Genomic DNA, 17631 nt, shown 5'->3' with positions numbered 1-17631 from the left:
GGTGGACAATAGAAGACAACTTTAGTTTTGTTATTATCAGTATCTCTTATATCTATGTGTAATAGAAACCAGTCTTGTTTAAGTTCTACATTTTTTAATTGCATTAATCTCTTTTGCTTAACCAGGACTTAATTATAAATATAGTATTTTCAAAGAATTCAGATACTTTAAATGGTAAAACTAAATTCCTTAAAAATGCTTTTCCAGTCTGGGAATAATTGTACAATGTTTATTTTCTGAAATACACACATACATTATCTGTTCATTGCTCTACGCTATTACTTGGGATAGATAATCTTACTTGACATGTAGTTTTACATTTACTTTAGGGCCGGATATAATTTTGTTATTAACTTTTATGTAATATCATATATCCAGTTAGGAAATATACATACATAAAACCTAAAATTCTTTAGTAGAATGAACTTTATCACAAAAGTATGTACTTCAGTCTGTTAAATATCAAATTCATTTCGTAAGAAGCACCTGATAAAAGGCTCCGTTTTGATAGTACCAGGGATTTTTTTTCATAACAAAATATGTTTCCTATCTTAGAACATTAAACTCCTTGGCAGTTTCAGAGCATAGAATTTATTTCAGAATAGAGTCAGTTTTTTACTTAAAATTTTTTTGGAAATGTTTAGATATGTTTAGGTTCTTTGCTTTTTAAGAATCAGTGTGTGTACAATCACTACTATTTGCATAGTTTTGATTGTCTTTTTGTGGAAGATATTGGATACTGAAGATACGGGGAGGGAACAATTTTCACTCTCATCAGTGATACTGAATCACAACTATCACACAAGTTTTAAAGTTTGCAGGTTTAAATGTTGGAATAATGAGTGATTTTGAAATTTCAGAGACCTCTTGATTTCTCTTTGGTCCCGGTCCTCTTATCTCATGGTAATGAACATGGCCATTTTACTGGCATTTCCTACTTGTTTTACTGTCATCTCCATTTTTCTGTGCCTACCTTGTTGTGTATTCCACAACTGTATATTCGTAATCTTTGAATTTTTTATGTCTACTGGATATCTGAAACTTATTTGATGAGGCCTTCACTCACAGTTATTTACACTTGAATCTCAAAAAGGAGCACATGTATTTTCCTACAAACTAATATCTCATGTGATCTAAGATAACTTTTCCAGATGTTACCAGGACTGCTCTCTGGCCTATCGTAGAATTACTTAGAAATACATTTATTACTGTTTTTAAGTATGAAAACTTTCATGACTTTAGACAGTTTTACTTTTACCTTTTTTTCATTGTGAGAAAATGATAAAAAGATTCTTTGAAAGGTTTATCTTGGACACTGTTCATGTAAAATAACCATGAATATGTTAACTTATTTGAGTTTTTTCATTAAACTCATGTTCATTTTTCTTTCAGGTCACACACACAAATGATAAGTGATGTTAAGAAATTTTCTTATTCAACTGAGTTCATACTTGCTTAGATATAATTATATATCCTACTTACTAATTTTTATTTAACTTTTCTTGTGTGTGTGAGGAAGTGTGTGCATGAGTGGGGGAGGGGCAGAGGGAGAGGGAGAGAGAAAATTCTAAGCAGGCTCTATGCCCAGCACAGAGATCATGACCTGAGCCAAAATCAAGAGTCAGACACTCAACTGAGCCACCTAAGCGCCCCTACCATGGATTTTTATTCAATATACAATTTAGTATAATTTGGCAGTATTATTCAGTTTTTGAATCTGGGTGGGGAATATATTTAATGAACAATGAATGTTCATTTTACTATTTTTTAAGTTTTCCTACATGTTTATTAAAAGTTTCCAAAAGAAAAAGTTGGGCACATGAAAAAATTATTTGTTTTTCTTGGCATTTTCATTGGTCTTTTCAACTTGGTCTGATTATTGCTTGTGAGAAGAGTTTAAAGTACCTATATCATATAGCTTATGTATGCAGAAATGAAGTCAAAGAAGTTGGGAATTTATATTCTATTCTTTCTAGTTTCACTTTTCTATGAAGAAAGTTGGCTTTTGGTCACAACATATATTTTTTTTTTCCAAGGGATCTAAGTGTCAAAATTAAATTTGAGCTTTTGGAATAACAAGTCTTACACATTTTGAAAATGATCAGAAAAATGTAGATAGACAATGAAATTTTCTAGCCAATTGGAAAATATGGGTATCTTACATATATTGAAGGAGAAACTCCCTAACATTTTTTTTATAATTGTAATTACCTTTAATTCCCAAAATAAAGATTTTAAAGACTTTAAACATTTCTTTCTCTGAGTTTATGAAAGAACCCTTTAGCTTCCCCTGTGTATCTTTTCTAAACAGTGATTCAAGATGTAAACTCTACTCATAGTTGAGACTTCACCTTGGCTGGTGTGAACTCTTAATATCCTTTGGCATCTGTATGTGTTCTTGTGTAGACTGTAGCACTTGACATGTGCTTAAGTTTAGTTTGTCATCTGGGTCAATTATATCAAAATATTTTCCAGTTGAAATTTCCTCTCTGCTTCTCTTTTGGTTTTGTCTGGAGTGCTATAATAGATTAATTGCCCTTGTGTAGTTGGGCTGCTTTAGTTTATGAAGAACTGTTACTGATCCTGGAAGAAGGGTGGTTAGGCCTCTGACAGGGATTTTCAGCAAGTCCTTTATTAGCTGTTATTGGTGAGTATAAGAATATAATGAGCTTAGTGTAGGCTTGACTTTTTTGGGGAAATTTTCTTCTGATACTTGTCTCAGGGAGGAATTGTACAAAACACATCTCATTTTCAGGACACTCTGTATTTTATTTAAAGCATGCACAATTCAAAGTACTTAACTATTTTTTATGTAACTTGATCCCCTACTATTCTATTATCAAAGGTACAAAATAATCAGGTTGGTAAGTTCCAAGTTTATCTTTCAGCTTTTACTTTTAAATTATGTGGGCTGGTTTAGAAATCATAGAGTTTCTCTTTTGCAGATACTGTGTGGAAGACTGCATAGATACACCTCTTTTGCATACTGAATGCTTTAAGATTAGTTTCTAGGATTACAAATAAGTATAATAATGTTTAAGAAAGTGAAATGCCTTTTCCAAGGTCAGAGTTGTAGTGATGGTACTGAAATTTGATCAGAGGACTTTCTGACTGCAGAGTCTAAGCTCTGACCCACTATATTATACAGCCTTCCATTTTACTTTTTTTTTTTTTTTAATTTAGTGTCTAGTGCTTTTTTCATTAATTACATCATGTTACTGGCAAAGGTAGTTCAGGCAGTTTCTATAGGGTAGGTTCATAGAAGTGTAAAGATGTTTCTGGGACATAGTTCAAAAAAATTTGTTTCTGCAGGACAAAGAAAACTGAGAAAAATAACATGGCTTTAGAGTAGAAGTTAGTTAAATTAATAAGAAAGAGTAATCACTGCCAGGGAAACAGGAACCTGATGAATAAAATAGAAGTTGATAGAGCATGTGACTCTTAATTTTAGGATCGTGAGTTTGAGCCCCACATTAGGCATGGAGCATGCTTAGAAAAAGAAAAAATAAAAGAAGTATATGGAAGGAGACTAGTGGTTGAATAATGAGTTTGAAATTGACATATTACTATATAATTTGTGCTCTTGAAATTGTATTATAATGAAAAGAGCACTAAGCTAGGACTCAGTTTTGTTTGATTCCTAACCTTGCACTTTTTAGTTCTGTAGCCTTAAATAAGTTCTCTTGGTCTCAGTTTTGTTTGTTTTATCTGTATAGGCTCTTTGAGAGGATTAGGATATTAAGAAGTAAGTGAAGAAACTTTGGAGGGCATAACAACTCAATTCCTTATGTGTGGACTATAGATACTTATGACTTCTATATTAAAGGGTTCAATATAGAAAGGGGGTAGGGAAGAGCTACTTAATAGTGGAGACCCCTGACAAATGCTACCTCAGCCAGGTGATTAGTCATGTTGATAGTGTGACAAGAATGGCACTTTATTTCTGTGGTCTTTCTCCCAAACACTCATAATCTGTGTCTGAGAAAAACAGTCAAAACCAAATTGAAAGATGTTCTATAAAATATCTGATCAGTACTCCTGAAACTGTCAAGGCCATCAAAAGTAAGGAAAGTCTGGGAAACTCACAGCAAAGAGGAGCCCAAGGAGACATGATAGCTAAATATAATGTTATGGTGGTTTTCTGGATGAGATCCTAGAGCAGAAACAGGACATTAGATAAAAACTAAGGAAATCTGAATAAACTATGGACTTTAGTGAACTATTATTGATATATTATTATTAACTGGTTATAACAAATGTACTGTACTATTATATGATATTAATAATAGGGGAAACTAAGTGTGCAGTGGGGGATTATGGGGTGGTGTATATAGGAACTCAGTACTATCTTAATTGTTCTGTAAATCCTAAACTTTACCAGAAAAGGTCTATTAATTAAATAAAGAGTTTTATGGTCAGAATCACAGACACATTACAGACATTTAATGAATATAACTGAAGTTAAAAAGACTGGCTTATAGTTCTATGTACTGCGTTATACAGAAAGAGTGGAATATATGGAAGGAGAAAAATCATGGGGGAGGTTGCCAGGTCCTAGGGTAAGGGCTTTGGGGGAGACCTTCTTTCCTATTCGTCATCCCCCTGTTCATAGTGATAATGGAAAGTTCCTGGGAAAATAAAGCCCTGAGAGGAAATTGGCTGGGGAATCTGGGTTTGGGACTTCCCTGAGCTTGCCTATTTCACTGCATTTCTCAGTTGAAGCCTATAAAGGAGTATGTTGGTTCTGGCCCCAGACCCACACCCCAACATTATAAAGAATACTTTCTTTGAGTGTTTGGGTTATTTTTTCTTTCACCTTAGATATAGCTTCTAATTTAGAGTCTCACCAGGAGCCATGTCCAGATTCATGCCTTTTGTGGACCCTAACTCTTTATTCTCCTTCTGTAGGTTTATTTGGGCTCATCTAGATTCTGATACCTTTTGAGATTCTATTTAATTTCCTTTAGGTTTTTTTTTTTTTTTAACTTTAATAATTCCTTCAGCTTTTCTCCAAGTAGTGTTCTTATATGCCCCATATGCTTAAATTGGCAGTTATTTGCATCATTATTAAATAAAGATATATACTTAATTTTATCACTGTTTGAATGGCTATTAGGGAGTGACTAATAGTAATCAACTGTTAGGACAAATAGAATAATGTGCTATTGTCAGTATCGCAAAATTATGTAGAAGTTAGATTGGATTTACTTAATTATGGCATTATTTGTACACTAAGCTGAGATGTTAAAGTTGAAGCATCATATGTTAAACTGAATCTTAATAAATTTTGGGCTTATATCAGTCAATAAAACCGCTATGTAAAAGATGTCTTGATGCGAAAATATTGTATAACATTTGGCTAAAAGCAAAAAATTACAATAATATGAACTAAAATAACAAAACTTTTAGCATTTTGAATCTAAGAAGACTTAGATTTAAAAAAGAGAAGAATACTCTCAGACTTCTAAGAAGTTTACTTCATAATAGAAAATTTTATTATTGGGTTGGTTTAATTTTTTATTCATGGATTGCGGCTGAGAGAAATTAGTCATGTTTTCCTCCTTTTAATTCTCTTTTGAATGAAATTTAATTGAAGTTGAAATATTATAATTTTGTGTCTATAGTATTTTAAAAATTATTTGTAAATGTTTTACACACATAGTTGTGTAATTCAGATTATTAAGTGGTATAATTCAGATGATTATAATTCTGTGTGTTCTGTGTTCTGTGTTTCTGTACATGTACAGATGTAAACAAAGATGCAGTAGATGGGCTCTTTGCTGTCTGTCAACTCATAATTTAGTGAAAGTGACATTTGACTAAACGTGATATAATGAAATGGGTAATATTTAGAATCTTGATGATTAATCATATGTGAGAAAAGAGAAAGAAAGAGAGAAGTCAAAGGTGATTAAAATTTTTACTTTAAGTGACTAACAGATGGAAATATCCTAGCTTCAAAAAGTTAGCAATGAGGAAGAGAAGCAGATTAGAGGTGGGAGAGCAGATACCAGACTGGGATTTAGCCATGTGGACTTTGAAATGCCGTTAGAACAATATGGCACATATGTCCAAAAGGCCTTTGTAAATATGGGTGTGTAACTCAAGAGAAAGGTCATTTCCAGAGATGGAAGCATGCAAGGTGAGAGCCAGTGTTTGCAATTCTGTGTTTAGTAAAGGAGATGGAGAATGACTAGAGTGGTCAACAGTCATATAAAGGGTTTTTGTGGGCATGTATATACATTCACACTTTATAGCCAGCTGAATTGTAGTCAGCATGGTGCCGCTGTGTAAATTCTGAAATGTGTCATTTTTGTTTCCTGAATGAATAAATTGTGGGGAAGGTTTGTGTTATATTTTTTTGAGAGGAACAGCTTGAATTCTGTTCCCTTGTCTGCTAGCCCCTCTCCCTTTTTAGGGTTTTTACTTGCCCAAGGCATTTCTTGCCTAGTACTTGATGCCTGTTTTCAAACCCTTTGAAGTGCTTTCCCGAAATGGCCTTCTGTATGTGCTGATGCTGTACTTTTTATTAATTTTCAAGATCCTTTACTCTTATTACATATATGTAATTCTATCTCATGTGAGTTTGGGTTTTTATGAGCATATTCCATAACATTTAACCATAGTTAACACTTAGGTTAACTTGCCTTCCCTAGACATTTTAGAACTTATAAAAGCTTGGTTTGAATTGTAATAGCCAAAAGCAACAGGCAAGTGTCAGACACATTTAAAAAGCCCTTGGGAAGACTGTAAAAAACCCAGTACTGATTAAAGGGGCAAAATTGCAAGAGCATGAAGTATAAATATTATATTCGAGTTTGTGACTTGATATGGTATAAAATCATGAAACAGTAAAAGATAAGTCAGATTTAGTTTTCACTGGATTAATAGCATAGCTGGACAAATATCTTTACATGTATTTATGTTATATTTGTTTAGTATACTTGAGCACTTGAAATCTTAATCATGGAAACATGAAAAATAACACTACTCCAAAATAAGACTATTTATGGTACTTTTTTATTTTTGGTAGTTTTTCTTGATCACCCTTGTGAGTGAAGCAAATTGTCTAGGCAGGTGAAATGTGGCAGCACTAACAAAGCACAGCTATTTGGTAAGTAAAATTGAAAAAGAAATTACCGTATCTAGTCCCATCAACCCTATCTATTCTATGCATTTATGTATTATGTATTTTAAAGAGTTACAAAAAAACTTATGAGCAAATGTGGGACTCATTGACCATGCTATACAGCTCTAACCCTTATATGTTGATGTAAATGTTCTCTTGTTTATAATGGATATCAATAAAATTCTTATTTTCAAATAACCCATGTTAGCAGCTATTTATTGAGAATTAACACTTTGCACTTGCTGCTTGTTCTGCTCTCACAGATACCTCTGAATCTGAATTGCTGGTACCATGTAAAATCTTAAGGGCATGTTTCCTTTTTTAAAAATGTTTTATTTTTAAAAGGGCTTGTAGGGGCACCTGGGTGGCTCAGTCGGTTGAGCATCTGACTTCAGCTCAGGTCATGATTTCACGGTTCGTGGTTAGTTTGTGTGTGTGTGTGTGTGTGTGTGTGTGTGTGTGTGTGTGTGTGTTGTTGTTGTTGTTGTTGTTATTTTTAATGACTTAAAATTATTTGGTTCCCGGTTCCTGGTCTCAGAGTCAGGTCTGGGCTTCAGGGACATAAATCTTGATGCTGTCTGCACTCTCTGTGGCTGAGTTCTGCCACACGGAAGCTGCCCGCTTGGCTTGCCAGGAGTCTCTTGCGGGCCTCCTGACACTGCTTGTCCCTGACATCGGAGGTCTTGTCGTGGCTCACTGCCAGCTTGGATTTAGCTGGCTTCTTTGGAACTGGAGGGGGTGTTTTCTTCTCTTCCTTCCTCTTCTTGGGCTCTTGAGCTGATAGTTTGGAACCTGGAGCCTGCTTCAGATTCTGTGTCTCCCTCTCTCTCTCTTTGTCCCCCACTTGTGATCTCTCTCTCTCTCTCTCTCAAAAATAAATAAATAAACATTTAAAAAAATAAAAGGGCTTGGAGAAAATAGAGGACATTATAGTTTTTAGAAAGAATGGTCTGGGAACCAAAATCCTGCATTTTTATTATCATTTCTTCCATTTAACTTTTTCTAGGACTTTTGACATATCCTTCTTTGTGCTTTGTTTTCCTCTGGTTTTCAGTGAAGTAAGTTAGACTAAATGACTCTTAAAGCCCTTCCACTAACAACATTCTGAGTAGTTCTCACAATGCTTATATTCCAATCTGTGGCTTATCCTTTGTTCTTGTTGGTTGCTAAACTTTTAGGGCATTTTCTCTAATTGTCAGGTGTAATTGTTAAGAGACTTCTACACCAGTTCTGCTGTTTATTAAGCTGTGTAACTGTGCAGATTACTTAAACTTTATATATTTTTTTCCGTAGAGTTCTACTAATAAGAGTATTTACCTCAGAGGACTCCTGTAAGCATTGGGGGATAATACATATCAAGCATTTAGCAAGATTTCATGAAATTAGTTAACAGTAGTTGCTACTTTCTTCTGATTTTAAGATATGGATATATATTTGGCTTCAAATGGAAAAAAACGTATAGCGTCATAGCTTATGATTCCTTAAGTTTTCTGTTAGAATAAAATGTATATGTCTTTGAAACGGAATTTAATCTTTTGCAACTTTTGCAACTCTTTGTACCAGAATATAGTAATTTTTGGCAGTTTGAGCTTTAAGCTCAAACTTTATAGAATTCTAGACCTATGTGACATATCAGTGCAGCTACTGGGTTGCATTTTACAGGCCAGTTATCTAGGTATGATTCATCAGTGTGTTATTCTATGCAAAATCATATGTTCTGTAGGGGCCCTCAGAAGTCATTTTTATTACTGCTATGACTTTATAATGCTTGAATTATTCCAACTCATTTTCTTTACAGTACAAAATTCTTAGGTTATACTTTCAAATCTGGTTGTTGTTGTTTCCTCTTTTGTTTTGTAGAAAAAAAAACATATTGTTTCTTATTCATAGGTTTCCTGTAGCTTACCTCTATGTAGTAGGGTAATGCCCCTTTACTGATTGAGGTCAAATGCCGTATGTTCACATTTTCAACATAATATCAAGTCTGTTTGCCTGTACATCAGATATTTAAAACATTAATCTTTCCATTATCAGTAGCTGGATATTGATATTGTATTCTTAGAGATCATAATCTTACACTTTTCAAACCTGAAGTTCAGGTCATCCTTTTTAGAACCATGATCTGTGGAAAACATTAATCATTTTTTCAGATTCTCTAGCTGCTTTCCTTCAGTTAAACCAGATAATTAGAAAGCAGCATATATGCAGTGTATATATTGCCTGAATTTAAAGATACATCTTCACTGGATGACTATCTTATTTCATGCCCTTGACTTTTATGGAGAGTTGCTGTAAGAACAATAAGAATAATGCAGACATGATAATCATTACATTAAAAACAACAGTGACACCAGCAATTTCCTTTCTGATTCTTATCATGCCACACTTGCCTAATTAGTTACCCTAAATGAAGTAACATTCTGCATAAAAATTTCTCACCCTTTCCTCACTCTATCCCCTCTAAATCCCCTTTCCAAAAAAGATCCATTTTCCTAATTATCTGAAGGATACAGGAGTGCTGATTCATAGGCACATAGGTACCCCAGTGTTTATAGCAGCACTGTCAACAATAGGCAAATAATGGAAAGAGCCCAAATGTCCAACACCTGATAAATGGATTAAGAAGATTTGGTATTTATATACAATGGAATACTACTTGGCAATGAAGAAGAATGAAATCTTTGCCATTTGCAGCAATGTGGATAGAACTGGAGGGTATTCTGCTAAGTGAAATAAGTCAGAGAAAGACAGGTCTCAAATCATATGTTTTCATTCATATGTAGAATTTGAGAAATCTAACAGAAGACCATTGGGGAAGGGAAAGAATAATAAGATAAAAACAGAAAGGGAGACAAAGCTTAAGAGACTCTTAAATACAGAGAACAAACTGAGGGTTGATGGCAGTCAGGGATTGGGGGGGATGGGGAAGATGGGAGATGGGCATTGAGGAGGGGACTTGTTGGGATGAGCACCAGTTGTTGTATGTAAGTGATGAATCATGGGAATCTACTTCCAAAGCCAAACTACACTGTATATACACTGTATGTTTGCTAATTTGACAATAAATTATTAAACTAAAAAAATAAAAATCTGCCCCCCAAAATAAATAAAGTTTGTTTTATTGAGTGGGCCCTGGTTCTTGTTTTATTGTTCACTTTCTCAACTCCTTGTCCACAGTCTCCTTTGGGTAAAAGTATAATTTATCATATTGCAAATGAATAGCACTTGCTTTATTTGTTTGACTTTGTATATTATGAAAGGGCAGACATTGTTTTGCACTGAAGTGCAGGACTAAAAATGATCATGTGAGGTGAAACCAGGCAAAAATGATCAATGGAGAATATTACAACTGTTAAAAGACCTTTAAAAATTTGGCAAAACATTAAGAACTTTCTTACTCTTGGTTGTAAATGTATAAGGTAGTGCATTTTGGCTGTATAACAACAGCTTTCTTGCTGGTCTCCCTTCTTCCAAAGTGTCTTAGTCTAGCCATTCGTTTATACTTAAAAACAAATTTTTTTTTAAATGTTTATTCTTGAGAGAGAGACAGAGACAGAGTATGAGTGCGGGAGGGTCAGAGAGAGAGGGAGACACAGAATCTGAAGCAGGCTCCAGGCTCTGAGTTGTTGTTGTTTTTTTTTTTTTTAAACCTAAAGTAGTATCTTTATTTTTTTTTCCAATATATGAAATTTATTGTCAAATTGGTTTCCATACAACACCCAGTGCTCATCCCAAAAGGTGCCCTCCTCAATACCCATCCTCCACCCCCCATCAACCCTCAGTTTGTTCTCAGTTTTTAACAGTCTCTTATGCTTTGGCTCTCTCCCACTCTAACCTCTTTTTTTTTTTTTTTCTTCCCCTCCCCCATGGGTTTCTGTTACGTTTCTCAGGATCCACATAAGAGTGAAACCATATGGTATCTGTCTTTCTCTGTATGGCTTGTTTCACTTAGCATCACACTCTCCAGTTCCATCCACGTTGCTACAAAAGGCCATATTTCATGCTTTCTCATTGCCACGTAGTATTCCACTGTGTATATAAACCACAATTTCTTTATTCATTCATCAGTTGATGGACATTTAGGCTCTTTCCATAATTTGGCTATTGTTGAGAGTGCTGCTATAAACATTGGGGTACAAGTGCCCCTATGCATCAGTACTCCTGTATCCCTTGGGTAAATTCCTAGCAGTGCTACTGCTGGGTCATAGCGTAGGTCTATTTTTAATTTTCTGAGGAACCTCCACACTGCTTTCAGGCTCTGAGTTGTAAGCACAAAGCCTGACGCGGGTCTCGAACTCACAAACTGTGAGATCATGACCTGAGCCGAAGTCGGATGCCTAACTGACTGAGCCACCCAGGCACCCCCCACCTTTTTAAAAAAAAAATTTGTTTTCATTCATTTATACTTTTATAGTCCCACTTTATGAGGACACTGCAGTTCATTTACCCATTTTTTAAATTGAAGTATAGTTGGCATGCAATGGAGCCAACTAATCTTCGACAAAGCAGGAAAGAGTAACGGAAGAAAGATGGTCTCTTTAGCAAATGGTGCTGAGAGAATTGGACAGCAACATGCAGAAGAGTGAAACTGGACCTCTTTCTTACACAGTACACAAAAATAAATTCAAAAGGGATGATGGACCTAATTGTGAGACAGGAAACCATCAGAATCCTACAGGAGAAAACAGGCAGCAACCTCTTTGACCTCATCTGTAGCAACTTCTTACTTGACGTGTCTTTGAACGCAAGGGAAATAAAAACTATTGGGACTTCATCAAGGTAAAAAGCTTCTGCACAGCAAAGGAAACAATCAACAAAACTAAAAGGGAACCTATGGAATGGGAGAAGATATTTGCAAATGACATCCGATAAAGAGTTAGTATCCAAAATCTATAAAGAATTTACCAAACACAACACCCAAAAAACAAACAATCCAGTGAAGGAATGGGCAGAAGACATAAATAGACACTTTTCCAAAGAAGACATCCAGATGGCAGACACAGGAAAAGATGCTCAACATCGCTCATCATCAGGGAAATACAAATCAAAACCACACTGAGATACCATCTCACACTGGTCAGAGTGGCCAAAATGAACAAATCAGGAGACTATAGATGCTGGAGAGGATGTGGAGAAACGGGAACCCTCTTGCACTGTTGTTGGGAACACAAATTGGTGCAGCCACCCCGGAAAACAGTGTGGAGGTTCCTCAGAAAATTAAAAATAGACCTACCCTATGACCCAGCAGTAGCACTGCTAGAAATTTACCCAAGGGATACAGGAGTACTGATGCATAGGGGCACTTGTACCCCAATGTTTATAGCAGCACTCTCAACAATAGCCAAATTATGGAAAGAGCCTAAATGTCCCATCAACTGATGAATGGATAAAGAAATTGTGGTTTATATACACAATGGAGTACTACGTGGCAATAAGAGACTCTTAAATACAGAGAACAAACAGGGTTGATGGGAGTGGGGAAAATAGGTGATGGGAATTGAGGAGAGCACCTGTTGGGATGAGCACTGCATGTTGTATGTAAGGGATGAATCACTGGAATCTACTACTGAGGCTAAGACTATATGTTAGCTAATGTGAGAATAATAATAATAAAAAAAATTGGCATGCAATGTTATACTAATTTCAAGTAAGTATACAGCATATTGTTTCAACAATTCTATACATTACTCATTGCTCATCATAAGTGTAGTTACCATCTGTCATACATTATTATAATATTGACTATTCCCTATGCTGTGCTTTTTATCTCCATGACTTATTTATTTTATAACTGGAAGTTTTATACCTCTTTATCTGTTTCACCCATTTTTATATTAATGAATTACAGGTTTAGAGGTTGTTTTTGGCTGCAAAAAGTGCTTCTATAATATTCTTGTATATGTCTCCTTGGGTATATGTACAAGGGTTTCTCTGGTGTATATATACATAGAGGTTATTGTTATTGAGCATGAACATCTTAAACGTTACTAGGTATTTTGAAATTGCCTTCTTTTAAGTATCAATTTTTTTCCTTAATTTTTTTTGAAAAATTTTTTTTAATGTTTATTCATTTTTGATAGAGAGAGAGAGAGAGATACAGAGTGCAAGTGGGTGAGGGACAGAGAGAGAGAGAGAGAGAGAGAGAGAGAGAGAGACACAGAATCCAAAGCAGGCCCGGGGCTCTGAGCTGTCAGCGCAGAGCCCAACGTGGGGCCCAAACCCACAGACCACAAAATCATGACCTGAGCCAAAGTCAGTCGCTCAACCAACTGAGCCACCCAGGTGCCCTTCCCTTAATGTTTTGATCAGTTTTCCTAAAATTTTGGAGTCTTGAGTTTTTTACTCACTAATCATGTCATTGATATTTTTGATGACTTTGAATCTTGTTGACAGAAATGAACTATTTCAAATTGTGTGAGATTAATCTAGATAAGAGGTCAGCAAATTACACAGCCTTTGGGCAAATCCAACCTGCAACTTGTTTTATTTTTATTTTTTTTATTTTTATTTTTTATTATGAAATTTATTGTCAAATTGGTTTCCATACAACACCCAGTGCTCATCCCAACAGGTGCCTTCCTCAATACCCATCACCCATCCACCCCTCCCTCCCACTCCCCATAAACCCTCAGTTTGTTCTCAGTTTTTAGGACTCTCTATGTTTTGGCTTCCTCCCTCTAGCAGCTTGTTTTAATCTAGCCCTTTAGTTAAGTATAAATTTTATATTTTTAATGAGAGGTTAAAAGAAAAAGAAAAATGTGACACAGGCCGTAGGTAGCCCACAGAGCCTAAAATATTTATTGTCTGGCTCTTTATATGTTGTCTTTCTTAATTCCACAATACTTGAGAAATGCCTTCAAGCTTATTTACCTCCCTGCTGGCTTTAAGTGTAAATTTTGTGTTCCTATCACATAGTCTAACCTGGGTATAAAAACAAGCTTATAAAATGATTTGGTATTAAGTTGTTGCTGTTTCTTCAAAGTCCTTCAAAATGTGGAAACATTCTGCTTCAGCATAACCAATATTTCATCATCTTCATTGAAGTTAAATCTATTTGGGACTGCATTATTTAAGAAATTAAGATAATTAAGTCATCAATGTTAAGATTAGAATCGTGAATCATGTTCTATTTTGGGGGAAATAAGCTTAGAAACAACTTCATTGTGTAAACGTGATTGCTTGGAGACAGTTTAAGTACCAATGTATAAACAATCGGTATACCAATTATAAAATTTAGTCATCAAAAGCACTGTCCCAAGCAAGTTTTCTTAATAATGTGTTTGCTTACAGATGGTTTACGTGTTCCCTGGTTTATGGTGGATTTCAGTCTGCGATATAGAAGTAAAAATACCTTATATGTTAGATGATATTTTATAATATGTCATACTTATGCTTTTAATACATCTGCCCCTAATTAGCCTCAAACACTAATTTTTTTAGATCTATTACTCTGAGATAATTTTGAAAAGATTATTTTTAAAGAGGAAAATAGACATAAGTAGAGGAGAGGTTTTTTTGTTTTGTTTTTTAGGGAACCAATTAACTTGTTAATGTTATATAAAATTTACTCATGCATAATCCTCGATTAATAAAAAAAATCAGGTAGAAAGATAGGACTGTCTCTCTCATTACTTAAGGATTTCAGTGTTGATGCTATCAAATAACTCAACTGAACCTAATGGCAGTATCTTTGGGGCAGCTGGTTTTGGTCACCTGAACATTGAGATACTCTTCCTATTCTTTTCTTATTCTTATCCTTGACTATTCCACCCTGATCCCCATATGTTTTAATGTACTCGTTTGTTACCATATTTCAGTATTTTTGAAGCACCCATTGTGGAGATAAGTATACAAAAACAGTATTAAAGATTGTCTCCTTTTTCATCAGGCATATTTACACCCATAATTTTTTGTTCAATTGTCCCTTCTGTCTTCTTTTGGATTAGTCAAATGTATTCTGTTATCCTCTCTTATCTCCCCTATTTTCTTAATAGCTAAACTTCTTTGTTTTACTTTAAGAAAAATACTTGCTCTAGGTTTATAGTCTTATAGTCTATATATAGACTTAATTTATAGTCTACCTTGGAATTATACTATGCTACTTTATATATATAGTAAGATTCTTAAAATTTACTTTCCTTTGTGTTATATTTGTTCTATAGTTTATCTCTACATGTGTATAAACCCCACAATATATTATTACTTTTGCTTTAGATGGTCAATTATCTTTTATTTTTAGATGTTTATTTATTTATTTTGAGAGACAGCACAACCAGGGGAGGGTCAGAGGGAGAGAGAATCCCAAGCAGGCTCCATGCTGCCAGCACAGAGCCTGAGGTGGGGCTCGATCTCATGAACTTTGAGATGGTTACCTGAGCCAAAATCAAGAGTCAGACATTTAACTCACTGAGCCACCCAGGTGCCCCACGATGGTCAATTGTCTTTTTAAGAAATTAATGAGAAAAGGAGGATGTTATATTTAGCCACATAGCCACATTTCCAACATTCTTCATTTCTTTGTATTTGATACACATTCCCCTCTGGTTTAAGAACTTCCTTTGACATTTCTTGTAGTGGAGATTTACTGATGATAATTTCCTTCAGCTTTTGTTTATCTGATACAGTCCTTTATTTGCCTGCAGTTTTTTTTTTAATTTTTTTTTTTAACATTTATTTATTTTTGAGACAGAGAGAGACAGAGCATGAACAGGGGAGGGGCAGAGAGAGTGGGAGACACAGAATCTGAAACAGGCTCCAGGTTCTGAGCTGTCAGCACAGAGCCCGACGTGGGGCTCGAACTCACGGACCGTGAGATCATGACCTGAGCCGAAGTGGGACGCTTAACCGACCAAGCCACCCATTGCCTGCAGTTTTTAAGGCTATGCTATTCTAGCTTCACAACTGTTTTTTCTTGCAGTACTTTTGCTCTGATATCACCTGGCTTATATTGTTTTGAATGAGAAACCAGTAGTGATTCTTTTGTTTATTTGTAATGTGTCTTTATATTCTCTGACTTCTCTTTAAGATTTTATCTTTATTGCTGGTTTCCAATAACTTGATCTTGATGTACTTGGTATAATTTTTTTCCCCATTATATTTGAGATTTGTTGAACCTTTTAGATCTGTGGTTTCATTGATTTTATCAAATTTGTGTATATTTTTGTCTGTCTCCTTAAGCTTTTTTCTTGATCTCCAATTAGACTTATTTTAAATCTTTTTATATGGTTATACAGATTCCCTTAGTCATTTTTATTCAGTCTTTTTTGTTTCTGTGCTTCAGTTTGAATAGTTGCTCTGTCTTCAAGTTTACTGATTTTTCACTGCTGCAGTTATTATATTTATAATACCTGGTCTGCTAATTTTATCATTTCTATTATTTCTGGGCCTAAGAATATTGAATCTTTTTAAACTTCAATATTTCTGTCTGTGGATCAAGTTGGGGTTTTTTTCTTCTTCTTTTTTTTTTTTTTTTTTTTTTTTTTGAACTCTCTAAACTTTATAGAAAGTTTGCAGGAGTAGTCACAAGTAATTTTGTTTTTCTTTAAAGCATTTGAGATTAATTTGCTGCTGTATGCTCTATTACCCTGAATGCTTTAATGTGTATTTCTACCAAAAAATACATTCTGGTCACATAGCCATAGTGCAAACCATCAAATTAAAAAAGAACATTATTATTACCATATAAGTTTTATCACTTGTCCCTGAACTGTCTTTTATGACAGAATGATCTGGTCCATAATCATGTGTTCTATTTATTTGTCATGTCTCTTATGTCTTCTTCAATTGAAAACAGTTTCTCAGTCCTTCCTTTACTTTCATGACATTGACATTTTTGAACATTACAGGTCAGTTATTATGTAAAATATCTCTCAGTTTGGATTTTTCTGATATTTACTCATGTTTCGATTCAGATTTTTCATAGAAATAATGCTATGTTCTTCTCATTGCATCCTATCAAATGATACTTGATTTCAAATTGTCCCGTTACTACTAACGTTAACTTTGATTATGATGGTGTCTGTCAAGCTTCTCCACTGTAAAATTACTGTTATCCCCATGAAGTTCATGTTACTTTGTGGATAGTTACATTGAGACTATATATCTTGTTCCTTAACAAATATTTCATTTATTTATATTAATTTATATCTTCATCGGCTCATGAATTTCCGTGCTATTCAGTGGATCAGCATTCATTTACCAACATTTGTGTTGATGTCTCCATTGTATCACTTTGGCCAGTAGGCTCTTTTAGCCTGGTATTTGTGTGCTTTTGGCAGTTTTACGTCTCTCTGAGCACTTTCTTGCAGTAAGATTTCCAGACTCATTTTGTACTTTGCCTTTCTCAGACTTGGAATCTGCCATTTCTTTAAGACGCCCTGATGCCTTTTGGTGGAGAATTTGGAAACCAAGTTTTTAAAATTTAAAAGCCGGGCTCTGGGTGCCAGCTGTGCTTACTGCTTTTGGGGTATGGCTGTTCTCAGGTTATCTCACAGAACAGAGCT

The 17631-nt window shown here is 34.8% G+C and overlaps 1 protein-coding gene across 8 annotated transcripts in view; it reads left to right on the top strand.

Moving 5' to 3' along the window:
• The window catches only part of SPATA5 (spermatogenesis associated 5), a 355585-nt gene that overhangs the window by 72384 nt on the left and 265570 nt on the right, over nucleotides 1–17631 (top strand). The gene's annotated exons all lie outside the window — the stretch shown is intronic.

The sequence above is a fragment of the Panthera leo genome, chromosome B1 (genome assembly GCF_018350215.1).
Source record: "Panthera leo isolate Ple1 chromosome B1, P.leo_Ple1_pat1.1, whole genome shotgun sequence".
Taxonomy (NCBI): domain Eukaryota; kingdom Metazoa; phylum Chordata; class Mammalia; order Carnivora; family Felidae; genus Panthera; species Panthera leo.
This window is presented reverse-complemented; position numbering and strand designations above follow the sequence as displayed.